This window comes from Mus musculus, chromosome X, assembly GCF_000001635.26.
Source record: "Mus musculus strain C57BL/6J chromosome X, GRCm38.p6 C57BL/6J".
Lineage (NCBI taxonomy): Eukaryota > Metazoa > Chordata > Mammalia > Rodentia > Muridae > Mus > Mus musculus.
Window position 1 is genome coordinate 109,292,332 of NC_000086.7, and position 22,044 is coordinate 109,314,375.

Below are 22,044 nucleotides of genomic sequence, written 5' to 3' on the forward strand. Positions count from 1 at the left end.
AACAAAACAATATGCTTATCCCAATCTATTCTATCAGGCAAGTCTTGTACTTTACTCTTGAAGTTTTTAAAACTGTAAACTCCTTTTAAATAGAAAGCTTACATCCCACTGATACTATCAACATTTTTTGCATTGAGATTGAATCTTTTCTGATGAACTCTTTTTATCCTCAGAGTTTTATGTAGTATCAACATACATACACACACACACACGTTTCTAAAGCAAGGTATCATGTATCCCAGACTAACTTTGAAATCTCTGCTTAGCTGAGGATCACATTCCACTCCTGATCCTCTTGCCTCCATCTCCTAAACACTGTGATTACAAGCATACCCCAGAGCACTCCCTTGCCTCCAATGTCCATACACAGAGACAATTTGACTCCTAGGAGGTCTGGCATAACCAGGCTCAAAGGTGAAACTACCATTAACCCAATACCTGGCTTAACTGTGACCGTTACAGGTCCCAACAGAGGCAGGACCTATCTGCCTGGCTGGACATCCATCTTCCCTCTGGCCTGCAACTCTGACCAGGGCAGAGCCAGTGCTCCAGATGTCTTCCCACACCCAGAGACAGCTTGACTTTAAGGAGGTCTGTCGTAACTTGGGCTCACAGGTAAAACACCAATCAACCCTTATACCTGGTCTAACTAGGTCCCTATACAGCACACCTGATTCAGGACTTATCTGCCTTGCTGAACATACACTATCCTTCTAGTCCACAACTGAGCCCTAGGGCATATCAGCTACTCCAGCACCCCCCTATACATCCAGAGACAGCTTGACTCCCACGACATCCATCATAACCAGCCTCTCAGAACGGGAGCTCCAGACCCCCTCTCATACCCAGAGACAGCCTGACTTGATAAAGTCCACCATAACCAGGCTCACAGAAGGGGCTAGCTCCAGTCAGAGACAGCAAGTCCAGTTAACACCAGAGATGACCAGATGGCAGAAGGCAAGTGCAAGAACATAAGCAACAGAAACCAATACCACTTGACACTACCAGAAGAACCCAGTTCTCCCACCACAGCAAGCCCTGGATACCCCTGTACAGGAAGATGCTGACCTAAAATCCCATGTCATGTAGATGATAGAGGACCTTAAGGAGGACATAAATAACTCCCTTAAAGAAATAAAGGAAAACACAGGTAAACAAGTAGAAACCCTGAAAGGGGAAACATATAAATTCCTTTAAAAAGTACAGGAAAACACAATCAAACAGGTGAAGGTATTGAACAAAGCCTAAAAATGGAAGTAGAAACAATAAAGAAATCAAAAAGGAAGGGAAACCTGGAGATGGAAAACCTAGGAAGGAGATCAGGAGTCATGAACGGAATAAAAGAGATAGAACAGAGAATCTCAGACATAGAAGATACTATAGAAGATATTGACACAACCAGTGAAAAGACAAAGTACAAAAAGCTTCTAACACAAAACATCCAGGAAGTTCAGGACACAGTGAAAAGATCGAACCTAAGAATAATAGGAATAGAAGAGAGTGAAGACTCCCAGTTCAAAGGGCCAGAAAAGCATCTTGAACAAAATCACAGAAGAAAACGTCTCTAACTTAAAGAGAGATGGTCATACACATACAAGAAACATACAGAACACCACATAGACTGCACAAGAAAAGAAATTCCTCTGGTCACATAATACTGAAAATACTCAATGCACAGAACAAAGAAAGAATATTAGAATCCATAAGGGAAAAACGCTAAACATATAAAGCCAGGCTTATGAGAATTACACCAGACTTCTCAACAGAGATTCTAAAAGCCAGAAGGTCTTGGAAAAATGTCATGCAGACCATAACAAAACACAAATGCTAGCCGAGGCTAGTATGCCCAGCAAAACTCTCAATCACCATAAATGGTGAAACCAGGATATTCCATGACAAAACCAAATTTAAACAATATCTTTTCACTAATCCAGTCCTGCAGAGTTTAATAAAAGTAAAATTATAACACAAGGAGGGAAACTACACCCAAGGAAAACAAAGAAATTGATCATCTCTCAAGAAAACCAAAAGAAGAGAACCACAAAAACATAAAACCACTTCTAACAACAAAAATAACAGGAAGCAACAATCATTGGTCTTTAATATTTCCTAACATCAATGGGCACAGTTCCCCAATAAAAAGACATAGGTTAACTGACTGGATATATAAACAGAACTGAGCATTTTGTTGAATAAAGGAAACACACATCAGTGACAAAGACAGATACTACACCAGGCTGAAATACTTGGAAAAGTGCAAACAAGCTTGAGTAGACATTCTAATATCCAATAAAATAGACTTTCAACCAAAAGTTATCAAAAAGATGGGGAAGGACACTTCATACTCATCAAAGGAAAAATCCACCAAGATAAACTCTCAATTTTGAACATTTACTCCCCAAATGCAAGGGCACCAACATTTGTGAAAGAAACATTACTAAAGCTCAAAACACACATTGAAACTCACACAATAATAGTTGGAGACTTCAACACCCCACTCTCACCAATGGATATATCATGGAAACAGAAACTAAACAGAGCCATGATGAAATTAACAGAACTTATGAACCAAATGGATTTAACAAATATCTACAGAACATTTCACCTTAAACAAATTAATTTATCTTCTTAGCACCTCATGGTGCCTTCTCCAAAACTGACTATATAATTGGACCAAAAAAAGATCTCAACAGATACAAGAAGATTGAAATAAGCTCATGCATCTCACCAGATCACCACAGACTAAGGCTGATCGTCAATAACAACAAAAACAACAGAAAGTGCAGGTAAACATTGAAGCTGAACAACTGTTTCCTCAATGATAACTTGGTCAGGGAAGAAATAAGAAAGAAATTAAGACTTTCTAGAATTTAACAAAAAGGAAGGCGCTGCATACTCAAACTTATGACACACAATGAAAGCAGTGCTAAGAGGAAAACTCATAGCACTGAATACCTTCATAAAGAAGTTGGAGAGATCCTACTTAACAGCACATCTGAAAGATCTGGAACAAAAAAGAAGCAAACACATCTAAGAGGAGTAGATGGCAGGAAATAATTAAACTCAGGACAGAAATCAACCAAGTAGAAACAGAGAGAACTATACAAAGAATCAACAAAACAATTTGCTGGTTCTTTGAAAAAGTCAACAAGATAGATAAACCCCTAGCCAATCTAACTAAAGGGCCCCGAGACAGTATCCAAATCAACAAAATCAGAAATGAAGAAGGAGACATAATAACAGAAACTGAGGAGATTCAAATAATTCAGATACTCCTACAAAAGTCTATATTTTCATAACTGGGAAATCTAGAAGAATACCAGGTACCATAAATCATGACCTTATAAACTATCTAAACAGTCTCATAACCTCTAAAGAAAAAAAGCAGCCAATAGAAGTCTTCCAAAAAAAGAAGAAAAAAAAAAAAGAAAAAAGAAACAACAACAAGAACAACAAAATCAGGTTTAGATGGTTTTAGTGAAGATTTCTATTGGACTTTCAAATAAGACTTAGAAGGAATACTACTAATTCATTCTATGGAGCCACAGTTATGGTAATTCCTAATTCACACTAAGATACAACAAAGAAAGAGAACTTCAGACCAATTTTGCTTATTAATACTGATGCAAAAGTACTCAACAAAATGCTCACAAACCAAATCTAAGAACACATCAAAACCATCATTTATCATGATCAAGTAGGCCTCATCCCAGGGATTCAGGGATGGTTCAATATATGGAAATCCATCAAAGTAATCTACTATATAAACAAACCCAAAGGAAAAAAAATACAGGATCATCTCATTAGATGCTGAAAAATCCTTTGATGAAATACAACACCCTTCCATGTTAAAATTCCTGGAAAGACCAGGAATTCAAGGCACGTACCTGAACACAATAAAATCAATATACAACAAACCAATAGCTAACATCAAATTAAATGGAGAGGAACTTGAAGGAATCCCACTAAAATCAGGGACAAGACAAGGCTGCCCACTATCTCCCTATTTATTCAATATAGTACTCAAAGTTCTATCTAGAGCAGTTAGACAATAAGTGGAGGTAAAAAAAGGATACAAATTGGAAAGGAAGAAGTCAAGGTATCACTATTTGCAGATGATTTGATAAGGAACTCCAAAAATTCTACCAGACAACTCCTACACCTGATAAACAACTTCAGCAAAGTGGCTAGATATAACATTAACTCAGACAAATCAGTAGCCTTCCTCTACAGAAAGGAAATACAGGGTGAGAAAGAAGTTAGCGAAACAACACCTTTCATAATAGTCACAAACAATATAAAATATCTTAGTGTAACTATAACCAAGTAAGTGAAAGATATGTCTCTGAAGAAAGAAATCAAAGAAGACCTCAGAAGATGCAAAGGTCCCATGGTCATGAATCAGTTGGATTAACATAGTAAAAATGGCCATCTTACCAAATGCAATCTACAGATTCAACGCAATTCCAATCAAAATTCCAACTCAATTCTTCATAGAAATAGAAACTTAACTTCATCTGGAATAACAACAACAACAAAACCCAGGATAGTGAAAATAATTCAAAACAATAAAAGAATGTCTTGGGGAATCACCTTCCCTACCTCAAGTTGTACTATGGAGCAATAGTGATTGAAACTGCATGGTATTGGTACAGAGACAGGCAGGTAGACCAATGGAATAGAATTGAACACACAGAAATAAACCCAGAAACCTATGGTCACTAGATATTTGACAAAGAAGCCAAAACCATACAGTGGAGAAAAGAAAGCATTTTCAACAAATGGTAATGGGTTAACTTGTGGTCTACATGTATAGAAAACAAATTGATCCTTTTTTACCTCCTTGTAATAGCTCAAGTCTAAGTGGATCAAGGACCACCACATAAAACCACACATGCTGAATTTAATAAAAGAAAAAGTGGGAAAGAGGCTGGAACTCATTGGCACAGGGGTAACTTTCCTGAACAGAACATCAGTGACTCAGGCTCTAAGATCAAGAATTGACAAATGGGACATCATAAAATAAAAAGCTTATGTAAGGCAATGGACACTGTCAATTGGACAAAATGGCAACCTACATATTGGGAAGAGATCCTTACCAACGCTATATCTGATAGAAGGTTAATATTCAAACTATACAAAGAACTCATGAAGTTAGACTCCAAAAAACCAGTTAACCCAATTAAAAACAGGGGTACAAAGGAAAACAATTCTCAACTGAGGAATCTTGAATGGTCCATAAGCATCTAAAGAAATGTTCAAAATCCTTAGTCATAAGGGAAATGCCAATCAAAATGACCCTGAGATTTTACCTTACACAAATCAGAATTCTTAAGATAAAAACCTCAGGCAACAGCAGATGCTAGTGAGGATGTGGAGAAAGAGGAACACTCTTCCGTTGCTGGTGGGATTGCAAGCTAATACAACAACTTTGGAAATCAATCTGGCTACATGTTCCACTATGTTCATAGCAAGCTTATTTATAATAGCCAAAACCTGGAAACAAGCCAGATGTCCCTCAAGTGAAGAATGGATACAGAAATTGTGGTGCACTTACACAATGGAATACTACTTAGTTATTAAAAATGACAACTTCATGAACTTTGTAAGCAAATGGATGGAACTAGAAAATATCATCCTGAATGAGCTAACCCAGATCTAAAAGAACCTACATGGTATGTACTCACTGATAAGCACATATTAGCCCCAAAGCTAGGAATACCTACTATATAACTCACAGACCATATGAAGTTTAACAAGAAGGAAGGCCGAAGTATGGAAACTTCAATCCCACTTAGAACGGGGAACAAAATAATCTTGTGAGTCAGAGGGAGGGAATGACTGGAAGCAGGGTAGTGGGAGGAAAAGAGGGGCAAGAAAAGGTATGGAAAGAGACAGTCCCGTGAGCCAGGGGAATGAATAGAAACCAACAGTAAGAGGTGGTGAACAGGGGTGGGGGAAGATGACAGCTAGAAAGTACCAGACACCAGGGATGCAAGAGGCTCTCAGGACACAACAGTAGGGACATAGAACCTGAAAAGAACACCCACCCATCTCAAAATTTTAACCCAGAATAACCTAGAGGAAATTATGGGACAAAAAATGGAGCAGATATTAAAGAAAATGCCATCCAGTGATTGCCCCACATTGGGGTCCATCCCATGCTCCAGCACCAAACCCAGACACTATTGCTGATGACACTTCTTGTGTCATCACTTGCTGATAGGAGCCTTGTGTATCTGTCCTCTGAGAGGTTGTGCCAGAGCCTGACAAATACAGATGTGGATGCACTCAGACAGCCAACAGATTGAGTACAGGGACCCAAATGGAGGAGTTAGGGGAAGGATTTGAGGAGATGAAGGGGAATGTAACCCCATAGGAAGACCAACAATATCAACTAAAGGAACACCTCATAGCTCCCAGGGACTAAACTACTAACCAAAGAGTATACATGGGCAGGTCCACGGCTCCAGCAATATATGTAATAGAGGATTGCCTTATCTGGCATCAGTGGGAGGGGATGTGCTTGGTCCTGTGGAGGATTATTGCCCCAGCAAAGGGGAGTGCTAGAGAGTGAGACAGTGGGAGTGGGTGGGTAGGTGGGCGATCATTCTCTTAGAGGCAAAGGGGAGGGGGGATGTGGGGGTGGAATATTTGTGGAGGGGAGACTGGGAAAGGAGACAACATTTGCAATATAAATAAATAAAATAAATAATAAAAAGAAAACATACATATTCCACTATGACTAATTTCTATAGTGCTTGGGGTAGATCTCAGGGCTTTGTACATATTTGCCAAGCACACTATCAGCTCAACTACATTTCTAGCATAAAGGATTTTAAATTGTTAGATTAAAACTTCAGTAGTTTTAGACCACAAAAATTCTAATTTCTTCACTTTTCTCAAAGTTGCATGGAATTATGTGTAAAACATTAATGTTTAGTATGTTGGAATCAGGAGCTCATATTCTGGGTATCATGTAAATTTAATGATTTACAAATTGTATTTTGTTGCTTGCCCAGGCTATACTCTTATAAGGATAAAATACAGTTCTTTCTATTGGTCATACCTTTAAAAATATTTGGTAGGAAATTTGAAGATCATTTGTTTTATCCTCCTCTTTTAGATGAGATTGATGCCCCCAAATACAAAAATATGTGTCAATTTATTTTCACATTGTAACATAACCTTTTTATTTTTTTGGTATTAGGTATCAATTAATACTTTTTTGGTTTTTTTTTTATTTTTTATTAGATATTTTCTTTATTTACATTTCAAATGTTATTCCCTTTCCTAGTTTCCCCTCTGAAAATCCCCTATCCCCTTCCCCCTCCCCGTGCTCCTCAACCCACCCACTACCATTCCTGGTCCTGGCATTCCCCTACACTGAGGCATAGAACCTTCACAGGACCTAGGGCCTTTCCTCCCATTGATGACCAACTAGGCCATCCTCTGCTACATATGCAGCTAGAGCCACTAGTTCCACCATGTGTTTTCTTTGATTGGTGGTTTAGTTCCAAGGATCTCTGGGGGTGCTGGTTAGTTCATATTGATGTTCCTCCTATGGGGCTGCAAACCCCTTCAGCTCCTTGGGTACTTTCTCTAGCTCCTTCATTGGGGACTTTGTGCTCCATCCAATAGCTGACTGTGAGCATCCACTTCTGTATCTGGCAGGCACTGGCAGAGCCTCTCAGGAAACAGCTATATCAGGCTCCTGTCAGCAAGCTCTTGTTGACATCTGCCATAGTGCCTGGGTTTGATGGTTGTTTATGGGATGGGTTCCCAAGTGGGGCAGTCTCTGGATGGTCGTTCCTTCAGTCTCTGCTCTGAACTTTGTCTCTGTAACTCCTACCATGGGTATTTTGATCCCCCTTCTAAGAAGGATAGAAGTATCTACACTTTGCTCTTCCTTATTTTTGAGTTTCATGTGTTTTGCAAATTGTATCTTGGGTATTCTAAGCTTCTGGGCTAATATCCACTTATCAGTGAGTGCATATCATGTGAGTTCTTTTGTGGTTGTGTTACCTCACTCAGGATGATGCCCTCCAGGTCCATCCATTTGCCTAGGAATTTCATAAATTCATTCTTTTTAATAGCTGAGTAGTACTCCATTGTGTAAATGTATCACATTTTCTGTATCCATTCCTCTGTTGAGGGGCATCTGGGTTCTTTCCAGCTTCTGGCTATTATAAATAAGGCTGCTATGAACATAGTGGAGCATGTGTCCTTCTTACATGTGGGAGCATCTTCTGGGTATAGTAGCATAACCTTTTTTCAGACAATTTTTTAAACACTTTTTTGGTAAAACTACTTAAGCATACAAGTTGGCCTTAAACTTAGAACTGTCCCTTCTTTTTTATTGGATATTTTATTTATTTACATTTCAAATGTTATCCCCTTTCCCAGTTTTCTCTCCCCCTGCTTCTATAAGGGTGCTCCCCCCCCCATTCCTACCTTCCCACCCTGGCATTCCCCAACACTGGTGCATCAAATCTTCCCAGGACCAAGGACCTCTCCTCCCATTGATATCTGACAAAGCCCATGCTCTGCTACATATGCAGCCAGAGCCATGGGTCACTCAAGTGTACCCTTTGGTTACATGTTTAATTCCAGGGAGCTCTGGGGGTGTGTGTCTGTGTGATATTGTTGTTCTTCCTATGGGGTTGCAAACCCCCTTAACTCCTTCAGTCTTTTCTCTTAATCCCTCCATTGGGGACCCAATACTCAGTCTAATGGTTGGCTGCAAGCATCCACATCTGTATTAGTAAGGCTCTTGTTGAGCCTCTCAGGAGACTTCCATATCGGGCTTCTTGGCATCAACAATAGTGTCTGGCTTTGGTTGCTACATATGGAATGGAACTTCAGGTGGGGCAGACTCTGGATTGCCTTTCTTTCAGTCTTTGCTCCACTCTTTTTCCCTGTATTTCAGAGAGATAGGAGCAATTCTGTGTTAAATTTTTGAGAAGGATGGCTGGCTCCATCAGGAAATTTTCTCCTGTGCCCATGTGTTCAAGGTTCTTCCCACTTTCTCTTCTATTAGACTCAGTGTATCTTTTGTTGTTGTTTTTGTTGTTGAGATCCTTGATCTACTTGGACTTGAGCTTTTACAAGGAGATAATAATGGGTCAACTTGCATTCTTTTACATGCTAACCTCCACTTAAGCCAGCACCATTTGTTGAAAACCAGTGGATGGTTTTATCTTCTTTGACAAAGTTCAAGTAACTGTAGGTGTGTGTATTCATTTCTGCCTCTTCACTTCTCTTCTGCTGATCTACCTGCCTGTCACTTTACCAATATGATACTTTTTTTTTCACCATTGCTCTGTAATACAGCTTGAGGTCAGGGATGGTGACTCCCCCAGAAGTTCTCTTATTCTTGAAAATAGTTTCTGCTCTCCTTGGTTGTTTATTGTTCAAAATGAATTTGAGAATTGCTCTTTCTATCTCTGTGAAAAATTGAGTTGGAATTTTGATGGGGATTGCAATGAATCTGTAGATTGCTTTTGGTAAGATGTACATTTTTACTGTACTAATCCTGCCAATCCATGAGTATGGAAGATATTTGCAATCTTCTGAGATCTTTTATTTCTTTCTTCAGAGACTTGATGCTCTTGTCATAGAGATCTTTTTCTTGCTTGGTTAGAGTCACACCAAGGTATTTAATATTATTTGTGACTATGGTGAAGGTTGTCATTTCCATTATTTCTTTCTCAGCCTGTTTATCCTTTGAGTAGAGGAAGGCTACTGATATGTTTGAGTTAATTTTATATCCACACACATTGCTGAAGTTGTTTATCAGTTGTAGGACTTCTTTGATGGAATTTTGGGGGTCACTTAAGTATATTATTATATTATCTGAAAATAGTGATATTTCGACTTCTTCCTTTCTAATTGTTATCATTTTTATTTCCTACTGTTGTCTAATTGCTCTGGCTAGAACTTCAAGTACTATATTGAATAGATAGGGAGATAGTGGGGAAACTTTTCTAGTCCCTGATTTTAGTGGGATTGTTTCAATTTCTTCTCCATTTAGTTTGATGTTGGCTATTGGTTTGTTGTATATTGCTTTTACTATGTTTATATATGGGCCTCAAATGCCTGATATTTCCAAGAATTTAATCATTAATGGGTGTTTGATTTTATCAAATTCTTTCTCAGCGTCTAATGAGATGATCATGTGGTTTTTTCTTTGAGTTTGTTTATATAGTGGATAATGTTGATTGATTTCTGTATATAGAAACATTCCTGAATCCTTGGGATGAAGCCTAATAGATTGTGAGTGGTGATTTGATGTGTTCTTAGATTTGGTTTGCAATAATTTTATCGAGTATTTTTGCATCAATATTCATAGAGGAAATTGTCCCAAAGTATGCTTTCTTTGTTGGGTCTTTGTGTGGTTTAAGTAGAAGTGTAATTGTGGCTTCATAGAACAAATTAGGTAGTGTTCCTTCTGTTTCTATTTTGTGGAATAGTTTGAAGAGTATTGGAGTTAAGTCTTCTTTGAATAGCTGGTAGAATTCTGCACTAAAACAATCTGGTCCTGGGCATTTTTTGGTTGGGAGACTTTTAATGACTGCTTCTATTTCTTTCGGGATTATGGGACAGTTTAGATTGTTTATCTGATCCTGATTTAACTTTGGTACATTGTATCTATCTAGAAAATAATCCATTTCATCCAGATTTTCTAGTTTTGTTGAGTATAGGCTTTTGTAGTAGGATCTGATGATTTTTTGAATTTCTTCAGTTTCTGTTATTACATCTCTTTTCATTTCTGATTATGTTAAATTGGATACTGTTTCTGTGCCCTCTGTTTAGTCTGCCTAAGGGTTTATCTATTTTCTCAAGGAACCAGCTCCGGGTTTTGTTGATTCTTTGTATAGATCTATTTGTTTCTATTTGGTTGATTTCAGCCCTGAGTTTGATTATTTCCTGCAGTCTACTGCTCTTGGGAGTATTTGCTTCTTTTGATCTAAAGCTTTCAGATATACTATTGTATACTGTCTCCAATTTCTTTATGGAGAGCCTTGAGCTATTACTTTTCTTCTTATCATTTCTTTCTTTGTGTCTCATAGGTTTGTGAATGTTGTGCCTTTATTTTCATTAAATCCTCAAAAGTATTTAATTTTTTTAATTTCTTCCCTGATCCAATTACATTAAGTAGAATATTGTTCAGCTCTCATGTGTATGTTGTCTTTCTGTTGTTTTTATTGTTACTGAAGACCAGCTTTAGTCCATGGTGATCTGATAGGATGCATGGGATCATCTCAATCTCTTCTATCTGTTAAGGCTTGGGTTGTGACTGATTATATGGTCAATTTTGTACCATGAGGTTGTGAGAAGAGGGTATATTGTTTTTTTATTAGGTATTTTCCTCATTTACATTTCCAATGCTATCACAAAAGTCCCCCATATCCTCCGCCCCCCACTCCCCTACCCAAACACTCCCACTTTTTGGCCCTGGAATTCCTCTGTACTGGGGCATATAAAGTTTGCATGTCCAATGGGCCTCTCTTTCCAGTGATGGCCAACTAGGCCATCTTTTGATACATATGCAGATAGAGTCAAGAGCTCTGGGGTACTGGTTAGTTCATAATGTTGTTCCACCTATAGGGTTTCAGATCCCTTTAGCTCCTTGGGTACTTTCTCTAGCTCCTCCATTGGGGGCCCTGTGATCTATCCAATAGCTGACTGTGAGCATCCACTTATGTGTGAGCTAAGTCCCTGCATAGTCTCACAAGAGACAGTTATATCAGGGTCCTTTCAGCAAACACTTGCTAGTGTATGCAATGGTGTCAGGATTTGGAAGCTGATTATGGGATGGATCCCTGGATATGGCAATCTCTAGATGGTCTATCCTTTTGTCTCAGCTCCAAACTTTGTCTCTGTAACTCCTTCCCTGGGTGTTCTGTTGCCACTTCTAAGAAGGGGCAAAGTGTCTACACTTTGGTCTTCATTCTTGTTGAGTTTCATGTGTTTTGCAAATTGTAACTTATATCTGTATATTCTAAGTTTCTGGGCTAATATCCACTTATCAGTGAGTACATATCATTTGAGTTCTTTTGTGATTGGGTTACCTCACTCAGGATGATGCCCTCCAGGTCCAAACATTTGCCTAGGAATTTCATAAATTCTTTCTTTTTAATAGCCGAGTAGCACTTCATTGTGTAAATGTACCACATTTTTTGTATCCATTCTTCTGTTGAGGGACATCTGGGTTATTTCCAGCTTCTGGCTGCTATGAACATAGTGGAGCATGTGTCTTTCTTACTAGTTGGAACATCTTCTGGATATATGCCCAGGAGAGGTATTGTGAGATCCTCCAGTAGTACTATGTCCAATTTTCTGAGGAACCACCAGACTGATTTCCAGAGTGGTTGTACAAGCCTGCAATCCCACCAACAATGGAGGAGTATTCCTCTTTCTCCACATCTTCGCCAGCATCTGTTGTCACCTGAATTTTTAATCTTAGCCATTCTGACTGGTGTGAGATGGAATCTCAGGGTTGTTTTGATTTGCATTTCCCTGATGATTAAGGATGTTGAACATTTTTTCAGGTGTTTCTCAGCCATTCGGTATTTTTCAGCTGAGAATTCTTTGTTTAGCTCTGAGCCCCATTTTTTAATGGGGTTATTTGATTTTCTGGAGTCCACCTTCTTGAGTTTTTTATATATATTGGATGTTAGTCCCCTATCTGATTTAGGATAGGTAAAGATCCTTTCCCAATCTGTTGGTGGCCTTTTTGTATTATTGATGGTATCTTTTGCCTTACAGAACCTTTGCAGTTTCATGAGGTTCCATTTGTCAATCTTTGATCTTACAGCCCAAGCCACTGCTGTTCTATTCAGGAATTTTCCCCCTGTGCCCATATCTTCAAGGCTTTATTCCACTTTCTCCTCTATAAGTTTCAGTGTCTCTGGTTTTATGTGGAGCTCCTTGATCCACTTAGATTTGACCTTAGTACAAGGAGATAGGAATGGATCAATTCACATTCTTCTACATGATAACCTTAAGTTTTGCCAGGACCATTTGTTGAAAATGATGTCTTTTCCTACTGGATGGTTTTAGCTCCTTTGTCAAAGATCAAGTGACCATAGGTGTGTGGGTACATTTCTAGGTCTTCAATTCTATTCCATTGGTCTACTTGTCTGTGGCTATACCAGTAACATGCAGTTTTTATCGCAATTGCTCTGTAGTACAACTTTAGGTCAGGCATGGTGATTCCACCAGAGGTTCTTTTATCCTTGAGAAGAGTTTTGCCTATCCTAGGTTTTTTGTTATTCCAGATGAATTTGCAGATTGCCCTTTCTAATTCGTTGAAGAATTGAGTTGGAATTTTGATGGGGATTGCATTGTATCTGTGGATTGCTTTTGGCAAGATAGCCATTTTTACAATGTTGACCCTGCCAATCCATGAGCATGGGAGATCTTTCCATCTTCTGAGATCTTTCATTTCTTTCTTTATAAACTTGAAGTTCTTAATACAGATCTTTCACTTCCTTAGGTAGAGATTTGGTGTGCATGCATTCCTGGGAGACTGTTCTCTCTGGGCCAGACTGGGGTGTGGAAAGCTAATGGACAGATCATGGAAACAGAAACTAAATAGAGACATAGGGAAACGATCAGAAGTTATGAACCAAATGGATTTAACATATATTTAGAACATTTCACCTTAAAACAAAATAATACACAAGTCCCTTCCGGTCCATTCAAGCACTGGGGCACCCTCAGCACGGAGTCTGCAGACACCAGCAAGGTACCCACAGGACCCTCCACGGGATCTTAAGAGCTCTGGTGAGTGGAACACAGCTTCTGCTCCAATCCAATCACGCAGGACCTGAGACAGCATTAATTAGGGAAGCAGAAAACCTGGCCTGATCAGGGTCACAAGTCCCTTCCTATCCACGCCAGCACCGGGGTACCATGGGCACAGAGTCTCTGGACACCCACAAGGTACCCACAGGACCCTCCATGGGATATTAAGACCTCTGGTGAGTGGAACACAGCTTCTGCTCCAATCCAATCACGCAGGACCTGAGACAGCATTAATTAGGGAAGCAGAAAACCTGGCCTGATCAGGGTCACAAGTCCCTTCCTATCCACACCAGCACCGGGGTACCATGGGCACAGAGTCTCTGGACACCCACAAGGTACCCACAGGACCCTCCATGGGATATTAAGACCTCTGGTGAGTGGAACACAGCTTCTGCTCCAATCCAATCGCGAGGGACCTGAGACAGCATTAATTAGGGAAGCAGAAAACCCGGCCTGATCAGGGTCACAAGTCCCTTCCGGTCCACGCCAGCACCCGGGTACCTTGGGTACAGAGTCTGCAGACACCTGCAAGGTACCCACAGGACCATCCACGGCACCTTAAGACCTCTGGTGAGTGGAGCACAGTTTCTGCTCCAATTCAATCATGTGACTGCATTAATTAGGGAGGCAGAAAAAAGGGCCTGATCAGGGTCACAAGTCCCTTCTAGTCCATGCCAGCACTGGGGTACCTTGGGGGCAGAGTCTGCTTACACCGGCAAGGTACCCGCAGGACCCTCCATGGGATCTTAACACCTCTGGTGAGTGGATCACAACTTCTGCCAGGGGGGGCAGGTTCAAACACCAGATATCTGGGCACCTTCCCTGCTAGAGGAGAGCTTGCCTGCAGAGAGTATTCTGAACAGTGAAACTCAGGAGAGATCTAGTCTCCCAGGTCTGCTGATAGAGGCTAATATAATCACCTGAGGAATAAGCTCTAATAAGAGACAACTACAACAACTAACTGCAGAGATTACCAGATGGTGAAAGACAAACATAAGAATCTTCCTAACAGAAACCAAGACCACTCAGCATCATCAGAATGCAGCACTCCCACCCCACCCAGTCTTGGGCAACCCAACATACCCGAAAAGATAGTCCCTGATTTAAAAGCATATCTCGAGACAACCCGCCACCTTCCTGGTGAGAGCACAGGGGTCTGCCCGGCCCGAGAGGTTTCTGCCTCAGGCTCCGCGGGAGCCACCTTGGTTCCGGGATTCCTCAGAGGGTAGGCTGCATGGGTGAGGGTGTGGAATACAGAGGCCAGCAGTTTCTGGGACAGGCGAGAGCCAGAGACCTTCTGAGGTGGCGCCATTTTCCGCTCCAGATCCTGTTTTGGGCCTTCAACTTCAGCCAGGACGAGGTCCAAACACCAGATAACTGTGCACCTTCCCTGAAAGAGGAGAGCTTGCCTGCAGAGACTGCTCTGACCACTGAAACTCAGATGAGAGAGCTAGTCTCCCACGTCTGCTGATAGAGGGTAACAAAATCACCAGAGGAACAATCTCTAAACAAAGACAACTATAACAACTAACTCCAGAGATTGCCAAATGGCAAAAGGTAAATGTAAGAATCATACTAACAGAAACCAGGACCACTCACCATCATTAGAACCCAGAACGCCGACTTCGCCCAGTCCAGGGCACCCTAACACACCTGAAAAGGTAGACCTGGATTTAAAAGCATATCTCATGATGATGGTAGAGGACATAAAGAAGGACTTTAATAACTCACTTAAAGAAATACAGAAGAACACTGCTAAAGATTTACAAGTCCTTAAAGAAAAACAGGAAAACACAACCAAATAGGTAGAAGTCCTTATAGAAAAACAGGAAAACACATCCAAAAAGGTGATGGAAATAAACAAAACCATACTAGACCTAAAAAGGGAAGTAGATACATTAAAGAAAACCCAAAGTGAGGCAACGCTGGAGATAGAAACCCTAGGAAAGAAATCTGGAAACATAGATGCGAACATCAGCAACAGAATACAAGAGATGGAAGAGAGAATCTCAGGTGCAGAAGATTCCATAGAGAACATGGGCACAACAATCAAAGAAAATGGAAAATGCAAAAAGATCCTAACTCAAAATATCCAGAAAATACAGGACACAATGAGAAGACCAAACCTATGGATAATAGGAGTGGATGAGAATGAAGATTTTCAACTCAAAGGACCAGCAAATATCTTCAACAAAATTATTGAAGAAAACTTCCCAAATCTAAAGAAAGAGATGCCCATGAACATACAAGAAGCCTACAGAACTCCAAGTAGACTGGACCAGAAAAGAAATTCCTCCCGACATATAATAATCAGAACATCAAATGCACTAAATAAAGACAGAATACTAAAAGCAGTAAGGGAAAAAGGTCAGGTAACATATAAAGGCAAGCCTATCAGAATTACATCAGATTTTTCACCAGAGACTATGAAAGCCAGAAGAGCCTGGACAGATGTTATACAGACACTAAGAGAACACAAATTTCAGCCCAGGCTACAATACCCAGCCAAACTCTCAATTATCATAGATGGAGAAAGCAAAGTATTCCACGACAAAACCAAATTCACCCATTATCTCTCCACGAATCCAGCGCTTCAAAGGATAATAACAGAAAAAAACCAATACAAGGAAGGGATCTAGAAAAAAACAAGAAGGTAATCCCTCAAAAAACCTAAAAGAAGACAGCCACAAAAACAGAATGCCAACTTTAACAACAAAAATAACAGGAAGCAACAATTACTTTTCCTTAATATCTCTTAATATCAATGGACTCAACTCCCCAATAAAAAGACATAGACTAACAAACTGGCTACACAAACAAGACCCAACATTTTGCTGCTTACAGGAAACTCATCTCAGAGAAAAAGATAGACACTACCTTAGAATGAAAGGCTGGAAAACAATTTTCCAAGCAAATGGTATGAAGAAACAAGCTGTAGTAGCCATTCTAATATCTAACAAAATCGACTTCCAACCCAAAATAATCAAAAAAGACAAGGAGGGGCACTTCATACTCATCAAAGGTAAAATCCTCCAAGAGGAACTCTCAATTCTGAATATCTATGCTCCAAATAAAAGGGCAGCCACATTCATTAAAGAAACTTTAGTAAAGCTCAAAGCACACATTGTACCTTACACAATAAGAGTGGGAGATTTCAACACACCACTTTCACCAATGGACAGATCATGGAAACAGAAACTAAACAGGGATACAGTGAAACTAATAGAAGTGATGAAACAAATGGACTTAACAGATAACTACAGAACATTTTATCCTAAAACAAAAGGATATACCTTCTTCTCAGCACCTCATGGTACCTTCTCTAAAATTGACCACATAATTGGTCACAAATCAAGCCTCAACATAAAGAAAAATATTGAAATTGTCCCATGCATCCTATTAGATCACCATGGACTAAGGCTGATCTTCAATAACAAAATAAATAATAGAAAGCCAACATTCACGTGGAAACTGAACAACACTCTTCTCAATGATACCTTGGTCAAGGAAGGAATAAAGAAAGAAATTAAGGACATTTTGGAGTTTAATGAAAATGAAGCCACAACATACCCAAACAATGGGACACAATGAAAGCATTCCTAAGAGGAAAACTCATAGCTCTGAGTGCCTCTAAAAAGAAACTAGAGAGAGCACACATTAGCAGCTTGACAACACACCTAAAAGCTCTAGAACAAAAGGAAGCAAATTCACCCCAGAGGAGTAGAAGGCAGGAAATAATCAAACGCAGGGGTGAAATCAACCAAGTGGAAACAAGAAGAACTATTCAAAGAATCAACCAATCAAGGAGCTGGTTCTTTGAGAAAATCAACAAAATAGATAAACCCTTAGGCAGACTCACTAGAGGGCACAGGGAAAGCATCCTAATTAACAAAATCAGAAATGAAAAGGGAGACACAACAACAGATCCTGAAGAAATCCAAAACACCATCAGGTCCTTCTACAAAAGGCTATACTCAACAAAACTGGAAAACCTGGATGAAATGGACAAGTTTCTAGAAGATACCAGGTACCAAAGCTAAATGAAGATCAGGTTAAGATCTCAACAGTCCTATATCCCCTAAAGAAATAGAAGAAGTCATTAATAGTCTCCCAGCCAAAAAAGCCCAGGACCAGATGGGTTTAGTGCAGAGTTCTATCAGACCTTCAAAGAAGATCTAATTCCAGTTCTTCACAAATTATTCCACAAAATAGAAATGGAAGGTACTCTACCCAACTCATTCTATGAAGCCACAAATACTCTTATACCTAAACCACAAAAAGACCCAACAAAGATAGAGAACTTCAGACCAATTTCTTTTATGAATATCGATGCAAAAATCCTCAATAAAGTTCTTGCTAACCGAATCCAAGAACACATCAAAACAATCATCCATCCTGACCAAATAGGTTTCATCCCAGGGATGCAGGGATGGTTTAATATATGGAAATCCATCAATGTAATCCAGTATATAAACAAACTCAAAGACAAAAACCACATTATCTTCTTGTTAGACACTGAGAAAGCATTTGACAAATCCAACACCCATTCATGATAAAAGTCTTGGAAAGATCAGGAATTCAAGGCCCATACCTAAACATGATAAAAGCAATCTACAGCAAACCAATAGCCAACATCAAAGTAAATGGTGAGAAGCTGGAAGCAATCCCACTAAAATCAGGGACTAGACAAGGCTGTCCACTCTTGCCCTACCTATTCAACATTGTACTTGAAGTCCTAGCCAGAGCAATTAGACAACAAAAGTAGATCAAGGGGATACAAATTGAAAAGGATGAAGTCAAAATATCACTTTTTGCAGATGATATGATAGTATATATAAGTGACCCTAAAAATTCCACCAGAGAACTCCTAAGCCTGATAAACAGCTTCAATAAAGTAGCTGGATATAAAATTAACTCAAACAAGTCAATGGCCTTTCTGTACACAAAGGATAAACAGGCTGAGAAAGAAATTAGGGAAACAACACCCTTCTCAATAGTCACAAATAATATAAAATACCTTGGCGTGACTCGAACTAAGGAAGTGAAAGATCTGTATGATAAGAACTTCAAGTCTCTAAAGAAAGAAATTAAAGAAGATCTCAGAAGATGGAAAGATCTCCCATGCTCATGGATTGGCAGGATCAACATTGTAAAAATGGCTATCTTGCCAAAAGCAATCTACAGATTCAATGCAATCCCCATCAAAATTCCAACTCAATTCTTCAATGAATTAGAAAGGGCAATCGGCACATTCTTCTGGAATAACAAAAAACCGATGATAGCAAAAACTCTTCTCAAGGATAAAAGAACCTCTGGTGGAATCATCATGCCGGACCGAAAACTGTACTACAGAGTAATTGTGATCAAAACTGCATGGTACTGGTATAGTGACAGACAAGTAGACCAATGGAACAGAATTGAAGTACCAGAGATGAATCCACACACCTATGGTCACATGATCTTTGACAAGGGAGCTAAAACCATCCAGTGGAAAAAAGACAGCATTTTCAACAAATGGTGCTGGCACAACTGGGGGTTATCATGTAGAAGAATGTGAATTGATCCATTCCCATCTCCTTGTACTAAGGTCAAATCTAAGTGGATCAAGGAACTCCACATAAAACCAGAGACACTGAATCTTATAGAGGAGAAAGTAGGGAAAAGCCTCGAAGATATGGGTACAGGGGAAAAATTCCTGAATAGAACAGCAATGGCTTGTGCTGTAAGATCAAGAATTGGTTAATGGGACCTCATAAAATTGCAAAGCTTCTGCAAAGCAAAAGACACCGTCAATAAGACAAAAAGGCCACCAACAGATTGGGAAAGGATCTTTTCCTATCCCAAATCGGATAGGGGACTAATATCCAATATCTATAAAGAAGTCAAGAAGGTGGACTCCAGAAAAATCAAATAACCCCATTAAAAAATGGGGCTCAGAGCTGAACAAAAAATTCTCACCTGAGGAATACCGAATGGCAGAGTAGCACCTGAAAAAATGTTCAACATACTTAATCATCAGGGAAATGCAAATCAAAACCCCTGAGATTCCACTTCACTCCAGTCAGAATGGCTAAGATCAAAAACTCAGGTGACAACAGATGCTGGCGAGGATGTGGACATAGGGGAACACTCCTCCATTTTTGGTGGGATTGCAAGGTTGTACAACCACTCTGGAAATCAGTCTGGCGGTTCCTCAGAAAATTGGACATAGTACTACCGGAGGATCTCGCAATACCCCTCCTGGGCATATATCCAGAAGATGTCCCAACCGGTAAGAAGAACACATGCTCCACTATGTTCATAGCAGCCTTGTTTATAATAGCCAGAAGCTGTAAGAACTCAGATGCCCCTCAACAGAGGAATGGATACAGAAAATGTGGTACATTTACCCAATGGAATACTACTCAGCTATTAAAAAAATGATTTTATGAAATTCCTAGGTAAATGGATGGACCTGAAGGGTATCATCCTGAGTGAGGTAACCCAATCACAAAGGATCTTGCACAATATGTACTCACTGATAAGTGGATATTAGCCTAGAAAGTTAGGATACCCAAGATATAAGATACAACTTGCCAAACGCATGAAATTCAAGAAGAACGAGGACCAAAGTGTGGACACTTTACCCTTTCTTAGAAATGGGAACAAAACACCCATGGAAGGAGTTACAGAGACAAAATTTGGAGCTGTGACGAAAGGATGGATCACCTAGTGATTGCCATATGCAGGGATCCATCCCATAATCAGCTTCCAAATGCTGACACCACTGCATACACTAGCAAGATTTTGCTGAAAGGACCCAGATATAGCTCTCTCTTGTGAGACTATGCTGGGGCCTAGCAAACACAGAATTGGATGATCACAGTCTGGATGGGTCACAAGGCCCCCAGTGGAGGAGCTAGAGAAAGTACCCAAGGAGCTAAAGGGATCTGCAACCCTATAGGTGGAACAACAATATGAACTAACCAGTACCCTGGAGCTCTTGATTCTAGCTGCATATGTATCAAAAGATGGCCTAGTCGGCCATCACTGGAGAGAGAGGCCCATTGGACATGTAAACTTTCTATGCCCCTGTACAGGGGAACGCCAGGGCCAAAAAATGGGAGTGGGGGAGTAGGGGAGTGGGGGAGAGTGTATCGGGGACTTTTGTGATAGCATTGGAAATGTAAATGAGGAAAATACCTAATTAAAAAAATAAAACAAAAAGAACAAAAAAAGATTATATCTGGTGTGGCATTGTACATTTTGCCTAGTTTCTCCCAAATGTATGGCAAGGTACTGTTGCCTTCCCAGAGTGCAGGTCAGAAATGACCTTTCCCCCTGAAGTACGCTGTTGGGGATGAGCTTCCTGTTCGGGACAGTCAATTTGTCATTCATGACAGTAGTGTTTCTCCAGAAATCCAATATGTTGCATTTTCATTTGATTCTTGTAATTTTAAACTTACATCCTGATTTCTTTGATCATTACTTTATCACTCAACATTTTTTTTTGTTAAACTTAGATGTGTTTGAGTTTGTCTTGATTCATATCCCTTTATATGAGATTAGTGTCATTGAGTAGAGCATTGTTCAGCTTCCACATATATGTGGGCTTTCTATTGTTTCTGTTGTTATTGAAGACAGGCCTTAGGCTGTGGTGTTCTGGTAGGATGCATGGGATTATTTCAGTCTTCTTGTATCTGTTGAGGCCTGTTTTGTGACCAATTATATGGACAATTTTGGAGAAGGTACCATAAGGTGCTGAGAATAAGATATAGTCTTTGGTTTTAGGATGAAATGTTATGTAGGATCCATTTGTTTCATAACTTCTGTTAGTTTCAAAGTGTCTCTGTTTAGTTTCTGTTTCCATTATCTGTCTATTAATAGAATGTTGTGTTGAAGTCTCCCACTATCATTGTGTGAGGTGCAGTATATGCTTTGAGCTTTAGTAAAGTTTCTTTTATGAATGTGGGTGCCCTTGTATTTGGAACATAGATGTTCAGAATTGAGAGTTTATCTTGGTATGTTTTTCCTTTGGTGAATATAAAGTGTCCCTTCTTATCTTTTTGGATAACGTTTGATTAAAAGTAAATTTTATTTGATATTAGAATGGCTACTCCAGCTTGTTTCTTCTGACCATTTGCTTTGAAAATTGTTTTCCAGCCCTATACTCAGAGATAGTCTTTGTCTTTGTCACGGATATGTGTTTCCTGTATGACACAAGACCCTGTGTCCTGTTTACTTATCCATCTG